At 41.7% G+C, this 9,546-nt stretch overlaps 1 long non-coding RNA gene across 1 annotated transcript; it reads left to right on the top strand.

Moving 5' to 3' along the window:
- The first annotated feature begins 4,367 nt into the window (after nucleotides 1-4,367).
- Nucleotides 4,368-6,780, top strand: LOC141772151 (uncharacterized). Its single transcript, XR_012594863.1, has 3 exons — nucleotides 4,368-4,730; nucleotides 4,861-5,050; nucleotides 5,157-6,780. It is a non-coding gene; the product is annotated as an uncharacterized LOC141772151 (long non-coding RNA).
- Nucleotides 6,781-9,546: the final 2,766 nt, after the last annotated feature.

Here is a 9,546-nt window from a genome sequence, read left to right as displayed (position 1 = left end):
TATCACTCTATATTTCAGCTGCTTGGCAGTAATGTTAGCTGACCAGACGAAGGTCTCTCCATGAATCACTGCTGATCCTAGTGTTGGCTTTTCCTGCCTCAGCCTTTACAATTAAAAAGTCGTAATATTACGAAAATAAAGTCATAACTTTACAAGAATTTTTTTTTTAATATTACGTGAATAAAGTCATAACTTTACGAGAAATAAAGTCGTAATATGACGTAAATAAAGTCATAACTTTACGAGAAATAAAGTTGTAATATTACGTGAATAAAGTCATAACTTTACAAGAAATTTTTTTTTTAATTTTTATTTAATTTCATTCTCATAATATTATGACTTTATTCTCGAAATCTCAGATTGATTTTTTTCCCCTCAATGTGGCCCTAATATTCCGTTGTACCGTCGTACCATAGACCTACAACAATGATAAATAAAAATGAAAATATAAACAAAGACAGCTTTTCATTTCCATTTTTAAAACTCCACAGGGAGCCACTGGAGAGGGGCTAAAGAGTGAGGCTCCGGAGCCGCAGGTCGCTGACCCCTGTACTAAGCCAACATAATCTTGTTTAGAGTGCAGAGTGGTATCGATCTTCTCGTCTAACTCTCAGCAAGAAGGCAAATTTAAAGTGTATTTCCAAACATGTCTAACTATTCTTAAAAGCAAGAAATAAAGCAGTAGGCTAAACAGTGAGGCGACGCACGTCAGCTAAACACAATATCAATTTCATCTCCATGAATCAATGCTGATCCTAGTGTTGGCTTTTCCTGCTTCAGCATCCCGACCGCGGCCGGAGGGAACAGGGGAGACGCCGGAGTTTTGGTCGGAGACGATAACGTTTCTCTCTGCGGAGCCCCGTCGCCTCAAAGACACGGGAAACCTCTGTTGGTCTGGAGGAGCTGCAGCAGTTATTTCTGCACAAACGTCCACTGTACGTTCACTAGATATTCTCAGAGCTAAACTAACTCTTCTGCAGTGTGGAGTGTGCGCGCATGCACGTGAGAGGTGGAGCGAGAGAGCGAGAACGAGCGCGTTGTGTGAGTGAAGGCAAGCAGGCAGAGGAGCAGAGTACAACAGAGACTCCGGTCCTGGAAACCAAAGCTACGATCTCCCCCGCGTCCTCCGACCGCGGCCAACACTGTTTAACAGATGGGCTTCACTAGATAGAACTTTGCGGTTTTGGTGCTTCCATGTAGTTTATGTTGGAGTCTTGTCTGAATAGCGTAGCAACGCACGAGCGCGCATGGGACACCGACCCGGATTGATTTATATGTGTAAGAAGTTACAAAACAGTCCCTTTCATGCACAGGCATGAGATTGATGTTCATTCTTTTGCATTTAGCGTATTTCCCAAAATATTGGAACTCTTCTTTTACCTGTGAGTTGTTATGGACAGTTTAAACAGGAAGTGGGACTGGTCAGACAGCAGTTCTCATGTTTTCCTGTTATTCTGACATAATAATAATAATATGTCAGGTCTTTGAATGTTGTTGAAGACATTTCTGAAGACATGTCTTCATGCTTTCTAACTGTTACTCTGCAGAGATGGGCTGGAGGTAGCTGTAGTGTACTACCACTATGGCTACATGCCGGATAACTACACTGACCAGGTAAGATATGAAGAGTTACTATAAAACTGCATTAACAGCGGATTCAAGCTGTAAACACAATATTGACACATTATCACCTTGACAGTCTTTATCACTGAAGTTCATCATTTACACATCCAGCAGATATGGAGCAATGGAGCAATGTTTTGGTCTCCTTTTTAAAAAAATTATTTCTAATTTACAAGAACAATAAGGTCGACAAACAAACACAAACTGAACAACTACAATGCAGGGCATTGCATTCCATCACTCCATCCATCATTTTGTACGTTATTGTTATAAATCCAAAATTTTCCAAAACTTAAACTCATAAACTAATCAAGTTTGTTTTTTTGTGAAATAGTTTATCTTCTCAAGAGCAAATGAAAAGCAATTCCTTACAGCCTCTGGGGAATTCCACAGATCATCATCATAACCTTTATTTAACTAGGAAGTCACATTGAGATTAAAACCTCTTCTACAGATGGACTGTTTGTTCCACGAGCAGGCGATGCATCGTTTAGCCCCCAGAAACTAAAGTTGAGCAGGGACCTTACATTGTTCAAAGTTACGAAATCATGGGGGGTAAATATTCCGAATACATAATTTAGGATTATGAGGCACCTGTTTACCAATAATCTGACTACTAGGACCCAAAACCTTTTCTCAAAGGCAGATTATCTGCGGGTACTCCCACATACAATGAAACAGAGACTCTTTCTGGTGATTTAAATATGAATATAGAATAGAATATTCAGATTAAAGTGATGCAACCCAACTGGAGTGATGTAACATCTGCTTACAGCCCGGACACACCAGGAACATTAGGAGCGCGTGGCGGCTGCGTTACCTGTTGTTTTTTATTTCGGCGTCCCTGTTAAGAGGTTCGAGCAGCCACACTGCCCGCGTGTGCGTCTCAGCTGCGTCTCTTCTACAGAATAGAGGTCTCGCCTATTTTTGACGCGTGCCGCGCGCGTCTAACAGCAGCAACAGACAGTGAAAGTGATCTATTGACTGTATATTAACATCATATCAGCTACATTACTACAGTTTCAATGTCTAGACATCTGTAGAATATGGTACGGACAGTGAAGGTGATCTATTGCCTGTATATTAACATCATATCAGCAAAATTACTTCAGTTTCGATGTCTATCTGTAGAATATGTTACGGAGATGAAAAAAAAGTAAAGACTTATTTTTAAAGCAACACTTCCTGCTTTCATTTCAATATAAAAGCCCTCAAGCGTTTTTTCTGTGGACAGAATTCTTTCATTTGTTAACACAAGGCTTTTATTCTGAAATTTGAGCAGTCAGTGCTGTGGAACATGCAGTGACTTGGAGAGCTCCATGAATGAATATAGTACGGAGTTTTAATTGTGGATTATTACTATTATTTACAAATTACCACACGTTTCTTAACCTTTCTCGGTCTAAAATAAATATAAATTATATTTATATTGAAATGAAATGGCCGTTAAAAGGCAAACTATATGTAGAAAGAAAGGGCTGACAGCAGCAGCAGCTGCAGCAGACACACAGCAGACACGCAGCTGAAATGCAGCTGGTGTGAACGCCCGACGCGTGAATCACGCAGCCACCACGCCACACAGCCACAAATGCCACGCGCTCCTAACGTTCCTGTTGTGTCCGCGGCTTTAGCCATTTATACTGTTGAGGGGGTACTTATTCATCAGATTTCAGCTGATCGGGGGGAAGGTTATGTTAAATTATCGTTAGATGCAAACACAAACTTTCACAAAGGTCTGCCCTGATGAAGGTAATCTAGAGGAAAGTTGTTCTTTAGTATTCACTCCAGGTAGGTTTCAGAATGCCCCAAATCACCCTCAATCAGAAAAGGTAAGACAGCAAAGAAGTGTCAAAGGGGCCCAAAGAACAGAGTTTCTGTCTGAATCTGCATTAAGGCCAGGAAGGATCAGAATGACCTGGGTGTGATGTGATTCCCCACATCTCTTTAGCCCTAAAGAAAGGGCGTCGTCACACCCTGATTGGCGAGGAAAAAGGGGAAATGTACCAAGCTGCTCTCAATACTTTATTCAGAGCGAGTCTTCACACCCTGCACAACAGGTGATCTGAATAATCTGCCAATCAACTCAGGGAACTGTGACATTCAGCTAAACAATACCCCAGAACGAGGAACTGCTCCACAGTAGTAGCTCAGACTGTGTGGTTACTGTTTGGGTCTAAGCTGAGTAGCAAGCCTGTGACCATTCCTTCTTGTTCATTCTCCTTATAATAAATATCTGGCTCTTTAGCTTAGCTGCCAGATGCTCCACTATGTTCACCAGCTAGTTGCTACTATGACTGACTGCTGTTTGGTGCTGGTCAGGTGGCGTACGGTGGGTTTATTAGAGCTTAGAAACACTGATGAGAGTAGTGAGAGTAAACCAAAATACTCAAGTTAACAGTGATAATTAAATATATGTGGGCTTTCACTATAAGTGACATCTTTCACATAACGCAGCAATTGTTGAAGCAAAAATATGAATTAGAACAACTTGACACAGTGCTAGCTGCTTCTCAAGTTAATCTTCAGGTTCCCAGCGTTCAGATGATGTTGGCCTGTTGACCTGCTATCTCCCCCTAAAGACCCCTTTTACCCCCCTAAAAAAAATACTAAAATGGGTCTATTGTGGGTCTCAGAAGGTTAAAATAGTGTATGTATTTATTGATTATCAGTACTTTCTTCTTAACATTTGAATTGTTGGAAGTTTTCAGCATTTCTAACACAGAATTCATGTATGGTGTAGTCTTGGGATGCTCGTCTCCTGATGGAGCGCTCTCTGGCTGTGAAATGTCCAGATATCAGCACTCACCCGGCCGGAATCAAGAAGGTCCGGCAGGTGCTCTCCAGACCTGGAGTTTTGGAGAGGTTCTTCCCAGACCAGCCCCAAGTAGTGGAGCAGATCAGAGCAACATTCGCTGGCTTCTACACTCTAGACATGGTGAGAAAATAACACATACTAGACAGTTGTCAGAGACAAAATAAAATGAGAATAAATAGCGAATACTTTTTAAACTCTTGTGGGCTCCAGGGTCCAGAGGGTGACCGGTCAGTGGCCATGGCTTTGGCCAACCCAGCTGAGTTTGTCCTGAAGCCTCAGAGAGAAGGAGGAGGTAAGATCACATCTGCATATGACATGTATTGTCTTCTCTTTACAAGTCACTGAATGGAGCATTGTGCCACCTATCATTGTCAAAGTTAAGACTACACATGGCCTCACATGTCTCTGCTTCACCACTTCAGGGAACAATTATTTTGGAGAGGACATTGTTGGAGTACTACAGGAGGTTAAAAGTGACCAAAGGAGAGCTGCGTATATTCTGATGGACCGGATCCATCCCAGAATCAACCCAAACATTTTAGTGAAGAGAGGACTTCCACTCACACTCACCTCTGTTTGTAGTGAATTAGGTGTATACGGAGCCTATGTGAGGTATAGTTACAGCATGCATGTGGTATAAACGATGAGATAATGCTTGATAACAATGAGAATCTGTCTTCATTGGATTTAATCACAATGCATCTGTATCTCCATACAGGCATGGAGGAGAAATGGTCCTCAATGAGGCTGTCGGTCGCATTTTGAGGACAAAGAACGTCGAACACAATGATGCGGGAGGATATACAGGAAATTGTGTGTTCGACAGTCCCCTCGTCATCTGAACACTCCTGCTGGTATCCATCTATCTATAGAGTTGCAGGTTTTCTATATTGAATTGCAGCAGATTGCAGTTCCACTGGCTGAACACTGGGTGGCAGTAAAACCAAAGGCATGTTTTCCACATACAGTAAACAACAGCGGTAGATCAGCAGAGTTCATACCAGGTAAACAAGGCTGCAGACTTTATAGGAGTTTGTGTATGTCAACAGTATACACACATACTGTTTTTTGTTTTTTTTACTTTGACTTAATTGTTGTGAAGATTTTACACCTATAATGTCAAACATTCACTTAAAATAGGAGCTGTATACAGTGGTGAAGGACGTACTCAGGTCTTTTATGGGCTGGAAAATGAGGTTAGGTTAGGGAAAAGATCCTGGTGTGGGTTAAAATAAGTACAGGTGCAATACTTGGGTAGGGTTAGGGAAAAGATCATGGTGTGGGTTAAAGTAAGTACAGGTGCAATACTTGGGTAGGGTTAGGGAAAAAAGGTGATTTGGGTTAAAATAACTACGGAGGTGGCGTAACTTAAGTACGGGGGTCACGTAACACATGAGTCAACGTTGACTTCTGGTTTCACACGGGACAGGAGGTCTCCTGGTGAAAGTCTGGTGATACTTTTCACATGTATAGCTACAGACAGTGTATGAGAACAGCCTGAATAGCAGCTACAATAAAACTCTTTTACTGAACGCCTCAGGGTTGTTGCCATGGTTACCTACAGTTTAATACGAGTGTATTCACATAGAACGCAAAACAAATACCTGTTATCTCTTACATAGTATCCAATACAGCACAATTCAGCCTCAAACACTACCGGGGATTTAACGATTAGAAATGTTTCGGTGCTGACTTGCAAGTGTGACAGGTTCCAGTAAGTGACCCGGGTCATCAAACAGAGACAGGGGTCATCGTCCTTGACGGCCGTCAGCACCAGAGAATCTCCCACAGGAAACACTCCAGCAGAACAGCTGAAGGAAAATACCTCTGTGTTTTGTTCCCTGAAGCTGTCGTCCCGGGGAGAGGGTGAATGCCAGGTTACGGATATCAATTTTGGCAATTAGCCTAATTTACATTTGTCAAATTTGATGGTGTCAATCCTTTTTCTATGTGCAGTGTCCCATGGTTATTATGGGAAGTTCAAACCATTACCCACTTGAGTGTCTATCATCACATTTTCCTTTAAAGAGGAACACCACCTAAATTAAGAATTCCAATATGTTATTTCCATGGCCTAGTAAAGTTCAATCAAGATTAGTGAACAGAAACCAGAGAAGTAAGTCTCAAACTGATGATGTCACAGGGTATACAGTGTGGAGCTGCTCCATAGACAATGGATGGGAGACTGATTGTGTTCTCTTTTTTATAACCAGATGAGCTTAATTCTACAACTGGTGTTGTCAGTTGTGAAACAGAAATTGTCCCCATATACTCCGAACGTTCCCCTGGGTGCTCTCAGTGGCATCTGTAACATCTGTCCCCACACTTTATACCCTATGACTTCACCAGTTTGAGTTTTAGCGCTCTAGTTTTTGGATTTGAGTGAGAGTTCATGTTTACTCGTATTTTTTGGACTGTCTCAGACGGATTTTGAAAATACATGTAGTTATCCTTTAACTTTCAGGCAATATGTCTGTTCCTGTATGATTGTTCTCATTATGACTGTAAGAGTGTGCATATACAACTCATCAGCCAGTCACAAACAAGGAAAACGGTGGTGAAAACTAACAGTCTGCAGACGGTAGATTGAGTTATGTTTATTAGATTTGTATGGGTGGGATAGGGCAGAATCCCCGTAATATTTTTTCTTAAAATCCCAACTCTAACTGCTCACTATCCCGCTCCAGACCAAACATTCGCAGTGTAATAAGCCAGTTACGCAAGCGCTGGCCCACTTAGCCGGTGACCTCTCTCTCTTAAGTGTGAGTAGAGAGTGTGTGGATTAGAGTGTGTGTGCGTTGCTCGGGCAGAGGACAGCGGAAGAGAATCAGGAAGTGGGTCACGGCAGGATGGAATGGGTTAGAGTCACCCTGCACTCCTCTGCTCCGGCTCCGCAGAGACGAAGGTTGGGGAGCAATGATGTCAGCAAAGATTTGGATATGTGTGTGTTGATGTTGTTAATCAAAAACAGCGTCTTGTACAATGCATGTGTCCTTTGGAGACACAGAGAAGACACCACATAGGCAACACTGCATCCTATTCACAAGAATAGCTGGAAGTAAGAGAAACAACAACATGTCCCCCCCTGCCTCTCATTGTACCTTTGCTTTTTACATCCTCTAAGACCACAACTCTCAATGTCCTGTTGTGGAATCAGGGCTGGTTTTCCTCTCTGAATGCTAGACAACGTAGATGAACTGAGCAGCAGGATACGTAGTCATCAGGATCAAATTGACTGACAAAGCCGGGAAAAAAATGGAATGATAGAATAAAGCAGCTGTGATAGATGACAGGAAGTAGACCTCTGGGGTCGGGTAGGATGACGGTTAATACACTCATCAAGTAAAAGATGACGATTTAATGTATCATTTATGGTTCATGTTTCAGAAAGTAAAATTCCATTAAAACATTAAAAAACCCTAAGCAGCATGTTATTGGTTCATTTTTTCGTGTTTCACATTTGACCCTGATGTGTAGCAAGTATTTGCAAATAATTACGCAAGTGTTTGCTTCACTTTAAAACAAGCACTTTTCCTATGTAATCTGCATTTTTGCCGTTCTTGTGCTCTGCCAGATGAGACTGTCGTGTTCATGAGCTAAGAGCTAAGAGCCAGCGCTACAGAGTGCTGATAATACTGTCGAGCTCAACCTTCTATCAGGATAAAGGTCTGAGTTTTTCCACTTTTATATACGTCTCATTATAGCTGTCTGCATGCACTGCTACTAGTGTCTGACACTGTGTCTGACAGTGCAGTGTGCGTTTGTGCACATACATTCACATTTGTAGAGTTCATATCATCACTCGGCCTGTTTGCATGGTTCCTTCTGATATACTCTCAGTCTACTGTTGTGAAAGGAGCCAGTAACAGCCAAGACAGTGACAGATAATTTCTACACATGGAACTCCCATGTACATTCCAACGACAACACACACACACACACACACACACACCTGAGTTGGCTCAGAGGAAGGCGTACAGCCTCACACACACACACAACCAGTCAGCAGGAAGAGTCGAGGTCAGTTCCTGTTTTTGTACCTTTTTGAGCTCTTCATTACTATAAACTGCAGAGCGTATAATCCCCCGTTTCCTCAGTTTCCACTGCTATTACTGGCTGATTAACAAACAGCCCCATGGAAAGTTCAGGCAGTACAGTCAGGGCAGCTTTATGTAATTGATGGTCAGCTGCTACTGACAGGCTCTCCCTACTCAGCAGTTACTATCAGCCTGGCTGGAGCCAGAGAGACTGCATGAGAGCGGGAAATTCATGACATTATTTTATTCACTGCTGGAAAATGAGCCATTTAAAGAGGGAACAAAGGGTGTTTAAATGTGCTTGCTCATACAGCATGATCACCGGGAATGCTCATGAGTGCATCCAATCAGAATGTGTGTCAGTGTATAAAATGGGAAGCAGGTAAAACCATGACACCATCAGGGGTTATAAATGCATTAATTATGGTACCATTCTATTTAGTGTGTCAGGTATACCAGGGCCCTGGCCCACCTAAATGGAACTGGGCAATAATTCATGTTATTAATTACACTAGTAAAGACACTAGTTACCACATTTCTATTTATTTTATTCCATCTAGCCAGAGTTGTAGTATAGTTGTAGTCTAGTTGTAGTAGAGTTGTAGTCTAGTTGTAGTAGAGTTGTAGTCTAGTTGTAGTAGAGTTGTAGTCTAGTTGTAGTAGAGTTGTAGTCTAGTTGTAGTAGAGTTGTAGTAGAGTTGTAGTCTAGTTGTAGTAGAGTTGTAGTCTAGTTGTAGTAGAGTTGTAGTCTAGTTGTAGTAGAGTTGTAGTCTAGTTGTAGTAGAGTTGTAGTAGAGTTGTAGTCTAGTTGTAGTCTAGTTGTAGTAGAGTTGTAGTAGAATTGTAGTCTAGTTGTAGTACAGTTGTAGTCTAGTTGTAGTACAGTTGTAGTATAGTTGTAGTACAGTTGTAGTAGAGTTGTAGTCTAGTTGTAGTAGAGTTGTAATAGAGTTGTAGTATAGTTGTAGTAGAGTTGTAGTCTAGTTGTAGTACAGTTGTAGTCTAGTTGTAGTAGAGTTGTAGTATAGTTGTAGTAGAGTTGTAGTAGAGTTGTAGTCTAGTTGTAGTAGA

Source organism: Sebastes fasciatus, chromosome 8 (assembly GCF_043250625.1).
Source record: "Sebastes fasciatus isolate fSebFas1 chromosome 8, fSebFas1.pri, whole genome shotgun sequence".
Taxonomy (NCBI): Eukaryota; Metazoa; Chordata; class Actinopteri; order Perciformes; family Sebastidae; genus Sebastes; species Sebastes fasciatus.
Note: the sequence above shows the minus strand (reverse complement) of the source record. Positions and strands in the feature narration are given on the sequence as shown.